Source organism: Panthera leo, chromosome E1, assembly GCF_018350215.1.
Source record: "Panthera leo isolate Ple1 chromosome E1, P.leo_Ple1_pat1.1, whole genome shotgun sequence".
NCBI classification, from domain to species: domain Eukaryota; kingdom Metazoa; phylum Chordata; class Mammalia; order Carnivora; family Felidae; genus Panthera; species Panthera leo.
Genome location: NC_056692.1, coordinates 2,730,506 through 2,748,157, shown reverse-complemented (window position 1 = coordinate 2,748,157; position 17,652 = coordinate 2,730,506).

Sequence of the window (17,652 nt, the reverse complement as noted above, 5' to 3'; positions counted from 1 at the left end):
CTGGGAGGCTGGAGGTGAGCGGTGCAGGGGGGCTGCGGAGGGGTGCACGGGGGAGGGGTGGGAGGGGGGCTCTGCCGTGCTGGGCCGAGAAGGTACTGGGCGTCCCGAGGCCTGGGTAACCGGACAGGGTCGGAAAGAGTCGGTGTCCAGTGGGGGTCAGAGATACATTTGCCCCCCCCCCTTTGTTTCTTTGCCTTCTTAGCCCTTAAAAGCCTCCGCAGGCCCACCCCCCCCCCCCCCCACTTTCTTGGACTACTGTCATTATTTTATTGCAGTCAGTAAATAATTTTGAGAGCCAGCTCTGTGCCGGGCACTACGACCTTAGGTGCTGTGAATACCCCCCAGCCAAGACCCAGTCTTAGCCTCCTTGGAGGTTAAAAAAAAAATCCAACGTGAGAGGGGCGCCTGGGTGGCTCAGCCGGTTGAGGGTCCCACTCGGGCTCTGGTCATGAACTCCCGGTTTGTGGGTTGGAGCCCCACCTCGGGCTCTGTCCCCTGCTCTCTCTCTCTCTCTCTCTCAAAAATAAACACACATTTAAAAAATCATTTAAAAAACCAAGTGTGAGAGAAAATAGAATAAGGGAACGAGGCAGGAATGCAGTGAAGGAGGGACAGAGCGATTGGGGCGGGGAGGTCTAGGTTTGGATTGTGGGGCGGGGGGTAACAGATTTGGGAGTTCTGGCCTGGAAATGCTGTCTGACATGCCCGTCAGACATCCAAGTGGAGCGGGCAGCTCAGGGCTAGACTCTGCACCTGAGCATCAATCGGCACACAAGTGTGACAGAGGCCCCGAGGCCGGGGACATAGCTGGAGGAAAGGGAAAGGGAGCAGGCTGCACCTGTCACAGAGGCCCAGGGAGGCTCAGTCAGCGAGGGACACAGAGGACCCAGAGTGGGTGTCTCCTGGAAGCCAAGAGACTGGAAGCCAAGAGGTTGGCCGAAGCTAAGAGCTGCGTGGGAGGAAGACAGAAGTGATTACTTCCCGGGTCTGTCAACAAGGACACCTCTGAGTCTGGGCCACGAGCTGATGAGCGCGACGAAGGCCACCAGCCGGGTTCCGGGTGACCGAAGCCTGGCTGGCACGTGACCGAATCCCACCGTCACAAGAGCTGTTCTGGTGGCGGAATGCGGGTGGGAGCCCTTGAAGTGTGACGTTGACCGGGAATAGAATTCCACGTCCCTTTATCTCCACCCTCCCGAAACCCCGCTAACGTGCCCAGGTGAAGGCCTAATAAACCTACGAGGACAAGAGCACGAACAAGAGAGTGCGGAGTTGGAGCCTCCCCACCTCAAAATCCCCTGAGGTCTTAGGAATCGGGAGACAGGTGCTCTGAGAGTGGCAGGTAGGTGACACTGAAAACAGGTGGATGGGACAGAACAGTTTCTCAGACGCAATCAGGACCCTTCCTCCTCCCCCCAGACGCCCTCCTACACCTGACACGGCCAGCGGGAGGAGACAGTGGGAGATTTCTTTTCGGGAGAGGTGGATCTCGGGGGAATCTGGACGTGGGGACACCAGCTAGAGCTGAGGGTGGGACACGAAACTTAAAGTTGGAGAGTGGTGTGGAAGGCTACACACGGAGCAGGGGGGGCCCCAGCCCCTTTCCTTGCTTGGATCCGAGTATGTTGGCAGGTTAATATACTGGACTCCCGAACCCTCCCCTCCAGTCGAGACTGGAGGGTTTCTCTCTAGAAGAACCGACCAGCTCAAGTGTCAGGTGGGCTCCTCCAATGGAGTAGCTCTGCCACATGAAGCCCACCAGCTGACAGCCCTGTCCCCACGGTTTCTGGTCGGCTTCTGTCGAGCCACTCTTGCAGATGAATGAGTGGCCTAGGATCACCAGACCTTCAAGGAAGGCTTTTACCTAAAAGACGAGGACCAGGGACACCCGGGTGGCTCAGTCGGTTAAGCATCCGACTCCTGATTTCGCCTCAGGTCATGATCTCAAGGTTTGTGGGTTCGAGCCCGCCATGGGGCTCTGCACCGACAGTGGGGAACCTGCTTGGGATTCTCCCTCTGTCTCCGCCCCTCCCCCACTAGCGCTCGCGCGCCCGCGTTCTCTCTCTCTCTCTCTCACACACACAAATAGATAAATAAAAACATTTTTTTAAAAAGCGTATAAAAGACAAGACCCCAACACACAAGATTGAAGGAACAGACAATGCGGGGACCAGAAGAAATTTTCCAAAAAAACCCCCAAATTATAATTTGTATCCGCAGAGAGAGGAGCGCATATGGCTATAGGAAAGAGTGTTTCCAGGCAGAACGTTTGGATTTTATAAACCATCCATTCTTTTCTTTCCTCTTTTTTAAAAATTGTGGTAAAATACAGATAATATGGAATTTACCGTTTTGACCATTTTCTTAAAAAAAATTTTTTAAGTATTTATTTTTGAGAGAGAGAGAGAGAGAGAGAGAGAGAGAGGCAGAGAGAGAGGGAGACACAGAATCCGAAGCAGGCTCCAGGTTCCCAGCTGTCAGCACAGAGCCCGACGCGGGGCTCGAACTCACGAACCATGAGATCATGACGTGAGGGAAAGCCGGATGCTTAACTGACTGAGCCCCCCAGCTGCCCCACCATTTGGACCATTTCCAAGTGTGTGGCTCACAGTAGTGGGTGATACATTCACTTTGGTGAGCCAGCAACACCTCCTGTCTCCAGAACTTTTTCGTCGTGCCAAACTGAGACTGTATGTATCGAAACCACAACAACAGGGTCACCTGGGTGGCTCGATCAGATGAGTATCTGACTTCAGCTTGGGTCATGAGCTCAGATCATGGGTTCTGAGCCTGGAGCCTACTTCAGATTGTGTCTCCCTCCCTCCCTCCCTCTCTCTCTCTCTGCTCCTCCCCCACTCACGCTCTGTCTCTCAAAAATAAACAAACATTGAATAAAAAACCCCAACACAACCATTCTCCCCACCCCCAACCCCTGACCCCCTCCCTTCTACTTTCCGAGTCTGAATTTGAGGACTGTAGACACCTCCTCTAAGTGGAATCATAAAGTATGTGTCTTTTTGTGTCTTGCATATTTCATTTAGCACAATGTGTCCAAGGCTCACCCCTGTTGTAGCAGGTGTCAGAACATCTTTCCTTTTCAAGGCCGAGCGATATTCCATCGTGTGTATACACAATTTTGTTTTTCCACTCATCCATCAATGGACACTTGGTTTCTTCCATTTGTTTAAGGAAGCTCTGTGCCCAGCCTGGGGCTCAAACTCGCAACCCTGAGATCAAGAGTTACATGTTCCACCGACTGAGCCAGCCAGGCGCCCCTGTTTCCATGTTGTTTTGGCTGTTGTGAATAATGCTGTTATAAACACTGGCGTACAAATGTGTCTGACTCTTGTCCGATTCTTTTGAGTATATACCTAAAAGTAGAATGGCTGGATTATGTGGGAACTCTCTGTTGAATTGTTTTTCGGCGGGGGGGGGGGGGGCGCGGGGGGAACCGCCATACTGTTTTCCACGGGTTCCAATTTGTCCAAATCCCCACCCACACTTGATATCGCCATTTTAATGGCTATGAAGTGGGATCTCATTGTGGTTTTGACCTGGATTTCCCTGGCATCTGCTGGTGTTGAACGTTGTTTCATGTGCTTAATGGCCATTTGTATATTTTCCTGTGAAGCAATGTCACTTAATGTTCTTTACTCAAGCCATCTATTCATGGATTATGATCTATTGTCAGGTCACATTTTCCATTTGCCAGGTAAATCATGCAAGAGCTACACATTTCTAAATATATTAAATATTTTCTTTATTTGTAGGTCACACTTGCCATATTAATCAATATGGCACGTACACATGTCCCCAGGCGCAGTGAGGCTGAGAAAAGGTAGTAACGCTTTACTGTTTTCCCGCCCTCAAATATATCCTTGGACTCCCTTTTTTGCTCTTCTCCTCTTCCTTTTCCCTTGTAGAAATTTAAATAAATCTATTTTAAAGGCAACTTGGTGTCGATACTGTCAATTGAGGGGCGCCTGGGTGGCTCAGTTAAGTGTCTGCCTTCGACTCGGGTCATGATCTCGCGGTTCATGGGTTCGAGCCCCGCATCAGGCACTGTGCTGCCGGCTCGGAGCCTGGAGCCTGCTTCGGATTCTGTGTCTCCCTCTCTGCCCTCCCCTGCCCTCTCTCTCTCTCTCTCTCTCAAAGTAAATAAATATTAAAAAAAAATTTTTTTAAGACGGTAAATTGAGAATCTGGAACTATTCCCCTAAGAGAGTATAATAGATATGGGTGCAATAAAAACCAGGTTACTCAACTCTAGGTGAATTCTGTTGCCAGTGACTTGTTCCTTGTTCCAGGGGAGGGATTCCCAGGTGCTACGAGGATATTAAAGCAACAACAGGGGCGCCTGGGTGGCGCAGTCGGTTAAGCGTCCGGCTTCAGCCAGGTCACGATCTCGCGGTCCGTGAGTTCGAGCCCCGCGTCAGGCTCTGGGCTGATGGCTCGGAGCCTGGAGCCTGTTTCCGATTCTGTGTCTCCCTCTCTCTCTGACCCTCCCCCGTTCATGCTCTGTCTCTCTCTGTCCCAAAAATAAAATAAAATAATTAAAAAAAAAAAAAGCAACAACAAACGCCAAATTGGCACTCTCTCCCTGTTGTAATGCGAGCTGTCCTGTGATTCAACATCAGCTACACCTGTGACCTGTGATTCCCCCCCCCCTGCCCCCCCCCCCACATCCTCCCCTCTGGCCTAGAGCATTGTTGCTTAAGGCAAGGCCAAGTGGACGGCTTGCATCAGGATGTCTGTAAAAATGCCACTTCTCCCGACCTACTTCATGCTGGGAGGCAGCCTCCAGACATTCAACTTGGGGGATGTCTGTTTTCAATAAGCACAAAGGAGGAGTCTTTTTCAGACCCACTGCCCTCGGGCATTTGTATTGTATATCTGTCTCTGTTCTGGCCTGCCGCCCGGGCTGATCTGACCTGGCAAGGTCTTCTGGGACCTGTCATCTGACGCTTGGAGATACAGAGAAAGAAATCAGAGTACCACCTGGGGAAGGAACTTACTCAAGGCTTAAAAATGTCACTGCGTTCACGCCCCGCTTTGAATCCCTGAATGGGGAGTTCCTGCCTATATCTCTTTATCTCCCCTCCCTCCCTCGTCCCCTGCCTTCCTTCCTTCTTGCTGCCTTCTCTTTTTCTTGCTTTTACATTCTTTTTCTTTCTTTCTTTTTTTTTTTAGTTTATTTATTTTGAGATAGAGCACGGGGTGGGGTGGAGAGAGAGAGAGAGAGAGAGAGAGAGATAGGGAGAGAGAATCCCAAGCAGGCTCAATGCTGTCAGCACAGAGCCCGATGTGGGGCTCGAACTCATGAACCACGAGATTGTGACCTGAGCCGAAATCAAAAGTCAGATGCTCCACCAACTGAGCCACCCTGTGGCCCTTTGCTTTTCAATTCTAAAATTTTTTTTTAACGTTTATTTTTGAGACAGAGAGAGACAGAACATGAATGGGGGAGGGTCAGAAGGAGAGAGGGAGACACAGAATCCGAAGCAGACTCCAGGCTCTGAGTTGTCAGCACAGAGCCCGACGCGGGGCTCGAACTCAAGGACTGCGAGATCATGACCTGAGCCGAAGTCGGACGCTTAACCGACCGAGCCACCCAGGTGCCCCCTGGGTTTTCTTTTAAGGTTTATTTTTGAGAGAGAGAGAGACAGAGTGCTAGCGGGGTTCTGTGTCCCCCTCTCTCTGCCCCTCCCCTGCTCACGCCTCTCTCTCTCTCTCTCTCTGTCAAAAATAAATAAGCATTAAAAAAATTCTTTTAAAGAATAAAAAAATAAAGAAAGAGGCAACACGTACGTTCTCTGAGCCGTGGGCAATTTTGTGGGGCGTTAGAGCCGTAACAAACAGATGCGGACCCGTAAAATGTCTGTATTCATCTTTTTTATTTTTGGCATTTGTCCTATCTGGGTTTTTTTTAAACCTGCAAAATTATAAAAAGAAGCAAACAGAAGGTAGGCAGTTAGAAACAGTGAGGGCAGAATATTCTCTTAATAAGTTTTGCTGTGAAGGGGGGCAGAGAAACGCGGCAGTAACTGGGGATATGAGACCAGAGGAGAACTTTCCAGAAGAGCGATCCTCAGGATGAGTCTCAATACCGGCTTCACATCAGAACTACCAGGGGGCCCTCGAAAAACCAATGCTCGGGGGTCTCGCCGGGGGTCTGGGTGTTAAAGCCAGGTGTTAGTATCTTTCTTACAGCTTCCCAAGTGATTCCAAGGTGTCCCCACGGTTGAGAACCACAGCCCCTAAAGCGTGTTTACATTGTCCAGAGTGAGGGAGGGAAACTGACAGGGGGAAGGGCTCGTCCCAGGACGTAAAATCCCGAGAAAGAGAAAGGGTAGCATCCAGAGCCCAAGTGGGGACACTGGCCTCCCATGGGCACAAGCCATAGACAATTCCAGCTCGGGTCGACTTTGGCAGCCCAGGTGGACTATTGTAACCGCCGTATCCAGAGGCAGAGAGTTTGACAGACGCAATGGATTTCCCATCCAACATCCGCTGTCCCTTCTGCCTTCCTCCTAGAACTCAAATTTGGTTCCGGGTAGGAAGGCGGCCAGCCCCAGTGCTTAACTGTGTCACGCCAACCAAGGGTGACAGTTGTAGTCTCTGCCTCCTCCGCCTTGGGGTTGTTATGTGGCCGCTCCAGAGAGACTTAAGACCTGCTATCTTTTCCCTCTGCCTTCCGCAGCACTCGCTTCAGCCTCAAGCTCCATACAGCGTGGCTGTGATGGGGGCGGTTCCCGACCTCGCGCCCTCACACCCCGCCACCCAGGAGATCAGAGGGACTTTCTGTAGGTAACACTGTGAAAGAGGGCTGACACTTCCCTTTCCCAAAACTCTGTCAGATGTCTCCCTACCCCCTCCTTTTTCCTTGCTCTAAACAGGTAACACTAGGATCCCTGAACCAACCAGTGTGGCCAGGAGGATGGAACCCACTGGGTGAGGTAGGTCAACCAAGGTGTATCCGGAGGTGAGAGCCACCCAACTATACTCAAATGACACGGCTCAACGTGACAATGGGTGGTTTCATAAGAGAAATGCGAAGGGATGGTCCCAGGAGGAGAAACAAAGGTTGGGCAACAAAGCACCCTCACAAGAGAGCAGACACCCCTTCTGCGGTAGTAGGCAGGGGGGTAGTTCGGTGCAGGGGCAGGAGGGTCTGTTGTCTAGTAGAGGATGATGTGGCACCTCCTTTCTGGTCGTTTCACGTTGTCACAGAGATGTGGGCAAAGTCTTCAGCTGGAAGGGATCTGGGAACTTCTGTGTGTTAGATCCCGTGCCGGGGCTGAGGGGCAAAAGCGTAAATAGGACAAACCCTTGTTCCCCAGTAGCTCCTGATTTGGTGGGAAAACTGCAGGGCCCAAGGGAACATAGAAGACGGTGTGTGGATGGCAGCACCCGTGGCCCTTATTCTGGTGACAGCACCCTCGTTTCTCTGTAGAGAATCGCCCCTTCCCCATCCTCAGTCCGTATGGATACACCCTCTGGCTCCAGGGGCAGGCACAGGATCCAGCTCTGCCCAAATAGATTTGGGCAAAGTTTAGGAATTGTTTCAGAGATGAATGGGTGGTTTTGTCCAGGCCAGTAAGAATGAGCCCCAGGCTTTTCTGTTGTTGATACTGGTTTTATTTTTTTAAGTACTTTCATTTCTCAGAGTTGCTAAGGTGATAGGACATAAGGAAGTCTTGAAACTGCTGCTGGCCATTTCTGTAACCATTTTGGGAGGGCCCACCTGGGAATGAAGACAATGGATTATATGGATTACACAGAGACACCTCATGTGAGCACCTGGTTGGAGCCATGCCTATAATACTCCTGAACTTTTGAACTCTTTCAACCAGAAGAATCCTGATTAGTGCGGAGACCCATCTCAGACATGAGAGTGAGGCACGTCAGAGAACGTCCCCTTCAGGCAAGGATGTTCTCATCGCATTTCATAGGATAAGCAAGACTTAGATGGAGGTGACGAAAGCACTCTGTCCCACCTGCCGCCATGCTTGTGTATTTCATTCCCACATTGAGAGCACCAGATGCCTCTGACTCTTCTGTCCCATTCAAACTCACATTGTCCACTTCCTGTCACTCATCCCGCCACATGAGTCTCTTAAACAGTCATCTTTGTCATGTATCCGTTCAACAAGTATCTATGAGTCTAGACCAGGTGAGGCGTTAAGCTGGCTGTTGTATGGAAGGGGAAGGATGTGTGACAGGTTAGAGAACAAACATGGCGGGCATTCAGCCCCTTCCCATTTCATGCTCATGGAAGACCTTGCCAATCAATCCATGTATTCTTCTTCTTGAGCCCCGAAGTAGCCCAAGAATCTTTGTCAGGGTAGCACTCAAGACAGGCACAGCCAACTGATCGGACATGGCATTGAAGATGGAACCTAGTGTCATCTCAAGGTAAGGTGCGGTCCAGGGCAACACGGATCCAGAACAGAAGGGAGACGGGACTGAACCACTTTGGAGACCAGGGAGATTGGAAGTAACACACACCCATGAGAGAAAACTTAAGAAGGCGAATTTATTATAAGGACAAAAGGCCAAAAATACAGCTGAGTCTCAGGAACAGCCTAGGGGCAGAGACCAGAGTATTTTAGGAACTCAGGGGATTCTCTCTCCAACTCTCTTCTTTGCATGTCTGCTTTGTCTCCTTTGTGTCTTCTCCCTTGACCAGTTCTTTCTGTTTCCCAGTCCGCACAGTTCATGTTTATATATTCTCTATCTAAACAGTGGATGGGTTTAGAGTGTCTTGGTTCAAATGAAAGGTTCCCCAGCAAAGGATCCTCATTGACCCAGCTTGGGATGGGGATCCACCCTTGGCCCAATTTCCCCTGTCCAGCAGGCAGGGGTCAGACAAGGTGCCTGGCTGGCTGTGTCTGGCCATGTTGGTAGTGCTGATGAGCTGTGGGGATAGTGCAGATTTTTCAGAAGTATGAAAAATTCATTTCTGGACTATAGAAAACCCCAAACAATAAGTACCCCCTGTACAATTTAAGGAGGTCTTCTTGTAGGAGGTGCGTTTTAAGCTAGTCGCGAAAAATCGGTACAATTTTAATAGGCAGAGCTGAAAGAGCAGGATAGTCCAACCTCAAACTAGCTTAATAAATTATGGAAATATATCAGTTTGTGTAACTGGCAAGTTCAACAGTAACCGGCTTCAGGTCTGGATGAATCCCAGTGCCCAAAACATGTGTCAGGAATTGTTCCCCCTCAACATTTCATTTCTGCTTTCCTCTGTGTTGAACTGTATTGACTCATGCTCAGATAGACTCTTCCCAAGTGGTGGCACAGGTGGTTAGCAAAAGCTGTAGGCTTCTATCCTTCCAGCTTAGCAAACCTGCTCAAAGACCAGCCTCCCTCTTATTACTTCCAACAAAGGTCTAGAGGCTGACCCTCATTGAAAGGGACTTGGTCACAGATCCTGAGGTGGGGCAGGAATTAGCTCCACACAAACTACATGGGTTGAGGGAAGAGATGGGTAGATCCCCAAAGGAAAATCCAATGTGGCTATCAGAAAAAGTAGGCAAATAACAACACCTGTCTACTCTGCCTTTTCTGGGCAGCGTCCCCTCTCAGAAACCACCTGTTGGTGAGATGCTGAGCTGAGGTCCTTCAACGCTCTCAGCAAAGGTTTAGAGGTCTTCCCAGAGAGGTATATTGTGAATCTGCAGGATGGGAATGTGGGCAGGGCTCTGCTGGGTGATTCTTCCATTTCACATGGCACTAACAAAGATACTGGGTCATATTCAGGGCAGATGGGCTGGAATACAGGCTAAAGGCAACTTTATTCACGTGTCTGGTAACAGGAAGTGGATGGCTAGAATCCTGCACTCAGCTGAGTCAGTTAACAGGTACAGCCGCCCATGGCCTCTCCAGCATGGTGACTTCTTAACACATGAGGCTAGGGGAGCCTGGGTGGCTCAGTCGGTGAAGCGACAGACTTTGGCTCAGGTCACGATCTCAAAGGTTCCTGAGTTCGAGCCCTGTGTCAGGCTCTGTGCTGACAGCTCAGCCCTTGGAGCCTGCTTCATATTCTGTGTCTCCCTGTCTCTCTGCCCCTTCCCCGCTCATGGTCTCTCCCTCTCTCAAAAATAAATAAACATTAAAAAAAAATTTTTTTTAACACATGAGGCTCAGGGTCACAGACAGTCCAAGAGGCTCCGACAGGAGGTGAGAAGTTTCTTACGATCATCTGGCCTGATCTCAGAAGTCCCGGAATGTTGCCTCTGACATTCCATTGGTCAACCAAGTCACTAAGGCCAGGGCAGATTCAAGGGGAGGAGAATTAGACTGTATCTTTCGGTGGGAGGAGTGCAAACAATGTTGTTTTTATCTCCCAAAGTCTCCCTGAGCAGTCTGTCACAGGATCAAGACACAATGACAGAACGGTGGGGGAACCTGGGGCGGTGGCGGGGGGGGGGGGGGGGGGGGGGGGGGAGGGCAAGAATCCGACCTCATTTATTCGATCCACCTGCCAACGGCGGGAGCCTTTTTTTGCACCAGGGTGCGTCATTGGTCACACATCAACCAATGGCCTGGCTGGGCTTGAGTCAGGTGGTAACCCTTGATCCAATCAGCGGAGGCTGGCCGAGGGCAGGGCCACGCCCCCACACGCATGGCTGGCGGAGGAGAGCTGGGAGAACCGCGGTAACGCAGGTGCTGCGGGGCGAACTTCTCACCGGGGTGACCCCTGGGTGTGGGCTTGGCGCGCGGTGATCGCCACGTCGGCCGCCAGCCACTGCGGGTGCGCAGGCGGTGGAAGAGGAGGCCGAGAGTGAGGGAGGCCGGGGCCAGCTCCTCGTCCTCCTGGTGTCTGACGCGGGTCACCACTGTCTTCCCAACACCCTGGACCCTCCTGCCAGCCCTCCTTGTACCAGATGCCCTGTTGGGGCTCCATTCCCCTCCTGGCCCCTGCGGTGGGGCTGCACGAGAGCAAGTAACAGCCGTGCGTCGTGGGGTCTCCGCACATGTAGCGACTCCGGCTGAAAGGCCGGTTGCTCTAAACTGGCTGGGGGTTCCTTTATACATTTCCCAGACTGGTACATCCAAGTCATCCAGGATCCCAGTCTGCTTTGGCTAGCGTGGGGATGAAGTGGCCCTCGCCCCCAGCAGAGGCCGAACTGGCCCCAGCGCTTCCCGTAGGTCCCACGCCTACCTCTCGCCAACACCCGCCTCCCCTCTCCCAGCCCTGGGATGACCCCTCTTGTCCACGTGTTATTTGGTCTGTTAACCCCCTGCTTTTGCTTCATGCTGGGTCTTCAAGGTCTGAGGACCCTAACCCCAGAGCGTGGCTCTTCACTTACACTCTCCACACTCAGGGATTCTGGGCCCTGGGCTGGGGGGGGGGGGGGGGGGAGCTGGAATCATAGAGGATCTGGCATCCCAGAGGGACCCTCTTCCTCCTGAGCTCCTTCGCTGAGCTCCACACTCACCAAAGTCACCTTAAATCTTCACCTGACTCCTCTTGCTACTGCTGTGAGCACGCCCAGGACACAGGAAGGAAAGGTCTTTGACAGACTGTTTTTCCCAGCAAACACTTTCGGACTGCACCTCTCCTACTCCTACGTGGAGGAGAGGCAGGCTCACTGCTCTCTAAAGCTACTTTCCTCCGTTTCCTCAGGGACTCAAAGCCCCAACGCCAGGCTTGGACTCATGACCTTGAGATCAAGTCCTGATCTGAGATCAAGCATCGGACACTTAACCGACTGAGCCCCTCAGGCACCTCTGTTTGCCTCTTTATTAATGAAGAGTTTAGGACCTTGGGGGAACTTAGAATCCTGACTATCACTTAATAACCAGGTGGGCTTAGGCAGGTCGTGTGCCTTTCTGAGCCTTAACATTAGCGTTTGTGAAATGGGTTTTAATAGTATCTGACTCATAAGGTTGTTCAGGATCTCAAATGAACTTTCACGAGTAAAGTGCTTAGTACACTTGCTGGTATATAGGAAGGACTCAGTAAATCAGTGCTCTTTCCTTCTTCCCCTACATGCTCCGAAGACGACCTCACCCCCTACTTCACTAGGAAAACAGAAACTGCCAGTGGAGGTTCCCAGAACCAGGAGCTACCTATTTCCCAAATGTACCTGCTCCCAGGCCCATCCTGTCTTGCTCTAATTATCTTACAAGGAGCTTCCCTCCTCCCATCCAGGGAATCCCTCCTCCTGTGGATCTACCCTGCCAGACACAGGAACCTGGCTCCCTTGTCACCTCCTCCAGCCTCTGTCTCTCTACTCGCTCCTGCCCATCAGCTGTTGATGGGCAAAAACGTCTCCCTCCTTTCAAAAGAGAAACATAACACATCTATCGACTATCGACGCTGTGTCCTTTCTAGTTCTTGAAGGAATGTCTTATACAGCTGTATCATCATAGGGTGTGTCCTCAGGCCTTTTTCCAGAAAGCATTGACTCCTGGAAGGACCAGTTTCTGGGATTGGCTCTGGTCTTGAGATGTTTCGTGATCGTCCAGTCCAACCACCTCAGCATATATGGCCCTTGCCCTGGGCTTGGGCACCAGGGCCTGGGAAGCCACCAAGATGGGAGACCGGGTCGGGGGGGGGCAGTCTATTCTCCAAGGGCCAGGAAGGCTTTCATGATTTGTGGGCAGTGCTTTAAGGCCATGACACAATCCTTCAGGCCTTGTTGCAACTGGGGCCACCAGCTATCCCGGCAAAGAGTGTGGCAAGGGTTCTGGGTGTTCCTCCATCCTGGGATTATAGCTAAGCCCTGGAGGAGATGACTTCAGGGACTGAGGCAGAGGACCTACCAATGACACGGAGGAGAACCCGTGTGACCCCAAGCCAGACCATCCGTTGATAGTAGCAACAAGGAAGTTCTGAAGGAGGCACACGGCTTGGGCGTGAGTGGTCAGGACTGAGCGAGAGGGCTGAGGGGCTGATGTGCTACTGGACCGGCCGGTGACAATGGAGAATGAAGGGGAGGCAAGGCCATAAGGTAGGTGGTTATGAACATTTGAACATGTGAACCTTTGCTTGGCTTAGTGGCTTGATGATGGGGTGGAGTCGGAGGAGAAGCCCCTGTAGTCAGGAGCACCCTCCGGTCAAATGGCCCGACATCTTGTCACGGTGAAAAGAATCATGAGAGGGGACACCTGGGTGGCTTAGTCGGTTAAGCGCCGGACTTCAGCTCGGGTCATGATCTCACGGTTCGTGAGTTCCAGCCCCTCGTCGGGCTCTGTGCTGTCAGCACAGAGCCTGCTTCTTAGCCTCTGTCCCTCCCCACCCCTCCCCCGCTTGCTCTCTCTCTGTCTCTCTCTCTCAAAAACAAACATTAAGGGAAAAAAAAGAAAGGATCACAAGAGCTTTGTGGTATATAACAGAAGTTTCTTTTGTGCGGCATTAAAAAACGGAGTTTGGCAAATAAGGCTGATCGTGCAACCCATGCCACAATAGGACGTTGAGTTAACTTTTCCTGTGACCATGGAATTCAAACTAGTGTCCACAGCTGAAACCATGAAGTACAAAGTGATCCATATTCTTTTTTTTTTTTAATGTTTATTTATTTCGAGAGAGAGAGAGAGGGAAGGAGAGAGGGATTGAGCGGGGTTGGGCGGGGGGGCAGAGAGAAATGGAGACAGAGAATCCCAGGCAGACTCCACGTTACCAGCGCAGAGCCCAATGCGGGGCTTGAACCTAGGAACCATAATAAGATCATGACCTGAACTGAAACCAAGAGTGGGACACTCAACCGACTGAGCCACCCAGGTGCCCCCGAGGTAATCCACATTCTAAACAGAGAAGCCAACAGCTGGCTCAGCTACCCTCCCCGGCCTTCCCATCCCAAGGGCTTTCTGAGCATTCGTGCAATGGCTCTGCGGTGCTCCACAGGCCAACCCCCCAGGCCACCAACAGTAAGGAGACTCAGTGTAACAGCCTAGGAAGAAGGAAATGGTAGCCCCCCGCCCTGTCCCCTGTGGCCTGAGAGCATGAGGAAGAAGACACTTCCTGTAGCTCCTCATAGTGGAGGACAGAGGGCACAGGGTGAGCTAAAGCTCGTGGCTGTCCGGGCTTCCCAGGCAGCCAGGGGACTCCCAAGGGGCTCTGGTACACAGACAAGGTCGTGGGGCTGTCCCCCACTGTGGGGCTAAAGGAAAACATGGTGCTGCTTTCTGAAGGGTCTTCAGTGATGAAGAAGGCTTGGACGGGGCTGACCCCGAACCCCAAGGGACCACATCCAGGACAGATCCAAATGTTGTGGCTTCAAGCTGATCCAATTTTGAAGGTCCCCTCTAAGAAAACGAATACAAAACTTGGTGGGGGAGGGTGCTTGAAAGGGGCTTGTGCAGGTGAAGGACCATAAAGCTTCAGCTTTCTTAGCTTTGTGGTGAGCCCGCGTGCGTGTGGGCAGGGACTGTATCCCCAGCTGGTGGCAGCAGCAGCCGAGCCAAAGGGACACCAGGGGAGTCTCCCCAACAGGTGGCCAGTTCAGCTTCCTCTGCATTCCTCACTTGAAGAGTGAGGGGGTAGGGATTCTAGGATTCGATTATGTCCCCATGACCCTCCCCTCCTGACCAAAGAGCCAGAGTTGGGGGAGCAGGGAAGGAGCAGACATGTGCTATCAACCCCACCCACACCCCCAAGTCCTTGACCTGTGTGGTGAGCCCACATTTGGAGCAGACAGGGGGTTGGAGTTCTCAACTGGCCTTTTGAAGGCACTGATTGGAGAAATGTAAAATGTGTTCATGTCCATATCCCACCAAGTCAAAACTTTCTTTTTTTTTTTTTTTTGATGTTTAAATTTATTTGTTTTGAGGGAGAGAGAGAATCCCAAGTAGGCTCCACACTGTCAGTGCAGACCTTGATGTGGGGCTTGGATCTCATGAACTGTGAGATCAAGACCTGAGCCGAAATCAAGAGTCAGATACTTAACCCGCTGAGCCACCCAGGCACCTCTGAGCCAAGACTCTTTAATAATCTGATTCCAAGGACATTGATTTGGAGTTTAAATCGTGTGTTTGCAAAAAAGAATCAAGAGGGCAAGGAGCAGGACTGCCTGTCAGATAGACATCTCCAGAGCACCCTTGAGAGGCACCCCAAAGCCCAGAGTCTGAACTCCTGGGTTTGCTGCCTGATCTCAAGATTTGCCAGACATGCGGTCTTTGACAAGTCATTTCGCCACTGGGGGCCTTGGGTTTCATGCGTGTCAAATGGGTCATCTGTGGACTAAAGACAGAACATGGGGAGATGCTTTTTGAAGGGCTGGATCGATGTCCCCTGTGAGCAAAATGCGGAAATGCTTGGACAGCGTGCCCGTCTCTGGGTCCAGGGCCAAAGACACAGGCTTAGGGATGGGTGATGAGGTCGAATACCCCTGGCAGAGATGACAAATGGCTTTGCTTTGGAAGGGGTGAGTCTCTAGACTGAGAAAAAAGTTCTAGGAAACTAGGTGTCCCAGATGACACAACTGCTCCTCCCCGATTTGTCTACTTCCTTCCCCACGTCGGGAGCAGGGAAGCCATCTGTCCTACCCCAACCAGCCCGTCAAGGTCCAGCCACTTAACTCTGGAAGATGTTGATGGCCAGCACCGTGCTGAGCTCAGACCACACCATGCTCTCATGTGCCTTGTCTCTAGGCAGGACTTGGAGGTTCCTCCACCTTCTAACTGCTGGGCCAGCACCAGGGTCCAGAAAAGGCTACAAGGCTGTTTGCGTTTCCCCCCCCTTCCGGTCCTGGCCTTTCCCATAACTGCAGTTTTCAGGACCAGTCATACCACAGGGGAAAGGCCCTGGCTGGCTCTTGATGGAGTAAGGGCGTGGAGACTATCTCCTCTTGGTTGCTCATCCTTCTCTCACCGTCTCCCTCCCAAGCCAGGCTTTTCTTCTTTTCTTGCTTGTTAAACCAGTTCCATCCCCACTCCACCATAACCCTGAGGAGTGTGTCAGGACACTTCTGGCTGCACAAAACAAAACCCAGTTCAATCTGGATTAAGCCAACAACTAGCCCATGGTGCTCCAACTGGATCTGGCTTTAGGCCCAGAGTGGTGGAGAGACTCCAGCAGTGGCAGCGACACATGGTCTCTGCCCATCTATCAGCTCTGCCCTGTCATCTTTGCTCGGTGTCCTGCCCTCTCAGCAACCCCAGAGAAAACAGGCAACTTCTTCACCTAGCTTCCAGCTGTGTCTCAGCACTAAGCTTGGCCCTGGTCATCTGCCTGCCCTTGGGGCAATTCCAGCAGCAGAGGAATGGAATGATTGGAGGTGGGGGGTGGGATAGGGCCTGGGGTCAGTTCCATGGGGACTGAGGCTGGGGCTGGGGGAGGACAGGAAGGCACCACAACCAATGCCCCTCATGAGTCATCATGTCGGAAATATCAAGCTTGGGGCAGAGACAGTGGGGCTCAGAGAAAATGGATGACCAATGGGCTGGTCACCCACTGGTGACTTTGGGATGGTCTGTGCTGCTTGAATGCCCCACGGAGGCTCTTGAGGGATGAGAAGTGGAATGTGGGTTGTGAAGTCCTGCCCGGTCTGCTGTTACAGACCTTAGCTTCTACACTCACAGGCCCTGCTCCTTCAGTCTTGGACTCTGGCTTCCATGGGTCATGGTCATAGAATAACTGCTCTTACCTCCCTTCCCCTCTCCTGCCGGCGATCACACGATGAGACCACACCACCCTCTTCCAGAGCCTCAGAGACCCTGGTCTTTTCTCGAAGCCTGAAAAGCCTGGGGCTTCCCCGCTCGGTCCCCTCAGAGCAGACCCCGAGCGGAATGGCAGCTCACTGCCCCCCGCCTCGGGCATCTCTAGGGTTCTTCCCCTCTCTGAAGCCCTCCCTAGCAGTGCCAGGTGTGAGTCCTGCAGGGAAGAGGGCGTAGAGACCATCCAGGCCAAAAGGATCACACACCACGAGATGGAAGAAAGCACGCCTTTATTTCAGCCGCCACTCTCCCAACACCGTGGCACGTGGCCTGGCATCCACGGCGCACAGCCCAGAAGATCCCAGTGCACACAGTCCCACAATGCGGCGCCACAGATCTCCCAAAAGGGGTGCCTGGGGTCCACTGCAGGTGGGGAGGGGGAGCACGGCCCAGACCCTGAGGAGCAGCAGAGAAAAAGTGCCAAGTGAGCCCCGGGACGTGACGCGGAGTCCCAGCTACGGGGTGGAAGCAGCCGCGGGAGGGCCCTGCCGTGGCCGTCACTGGTCCCAGCTACGGAGCCATCCCAAAGGCGAGGACAGCCCCAGGCGCGGGCTCCTGGCTCAGGCCACCTGGCAGAGGTAGTGTAAACACGTCTGAAGGTGGGGAGCGCCTGATGGCCAAGCCAGGTGCTCTCTGGGGCTGGGAGGTGCCCGGGACCCTGGAGCGACAGGAGCGAGCAGGTGAAGAGGGCTTGAGTCAGAGGGTACCGGGCTCTAGGAGACTGACCGGACCCAGGAAGGAAGGTTGCGCAGAAATGGGGGAGCTGCGGGGACAGGTAGGGAAAAACTGTGGGCAGAGCGGGGGAGACTGAGGGAGAGGGAGAGACAGGGGCAGAGGAGCAGAGAGGAGACTGCGGCTAGACCTTCCCCGCCCTTCTCCCACCAGCTCTGTGAGCCCTGGGGTGGGCCTCAGCTCTCCAACCTCCACCAGGCCCCTCCCGGCTCACATCTGCCCAGCTGCGACCGGGGTCTTGGGACCAGGCAG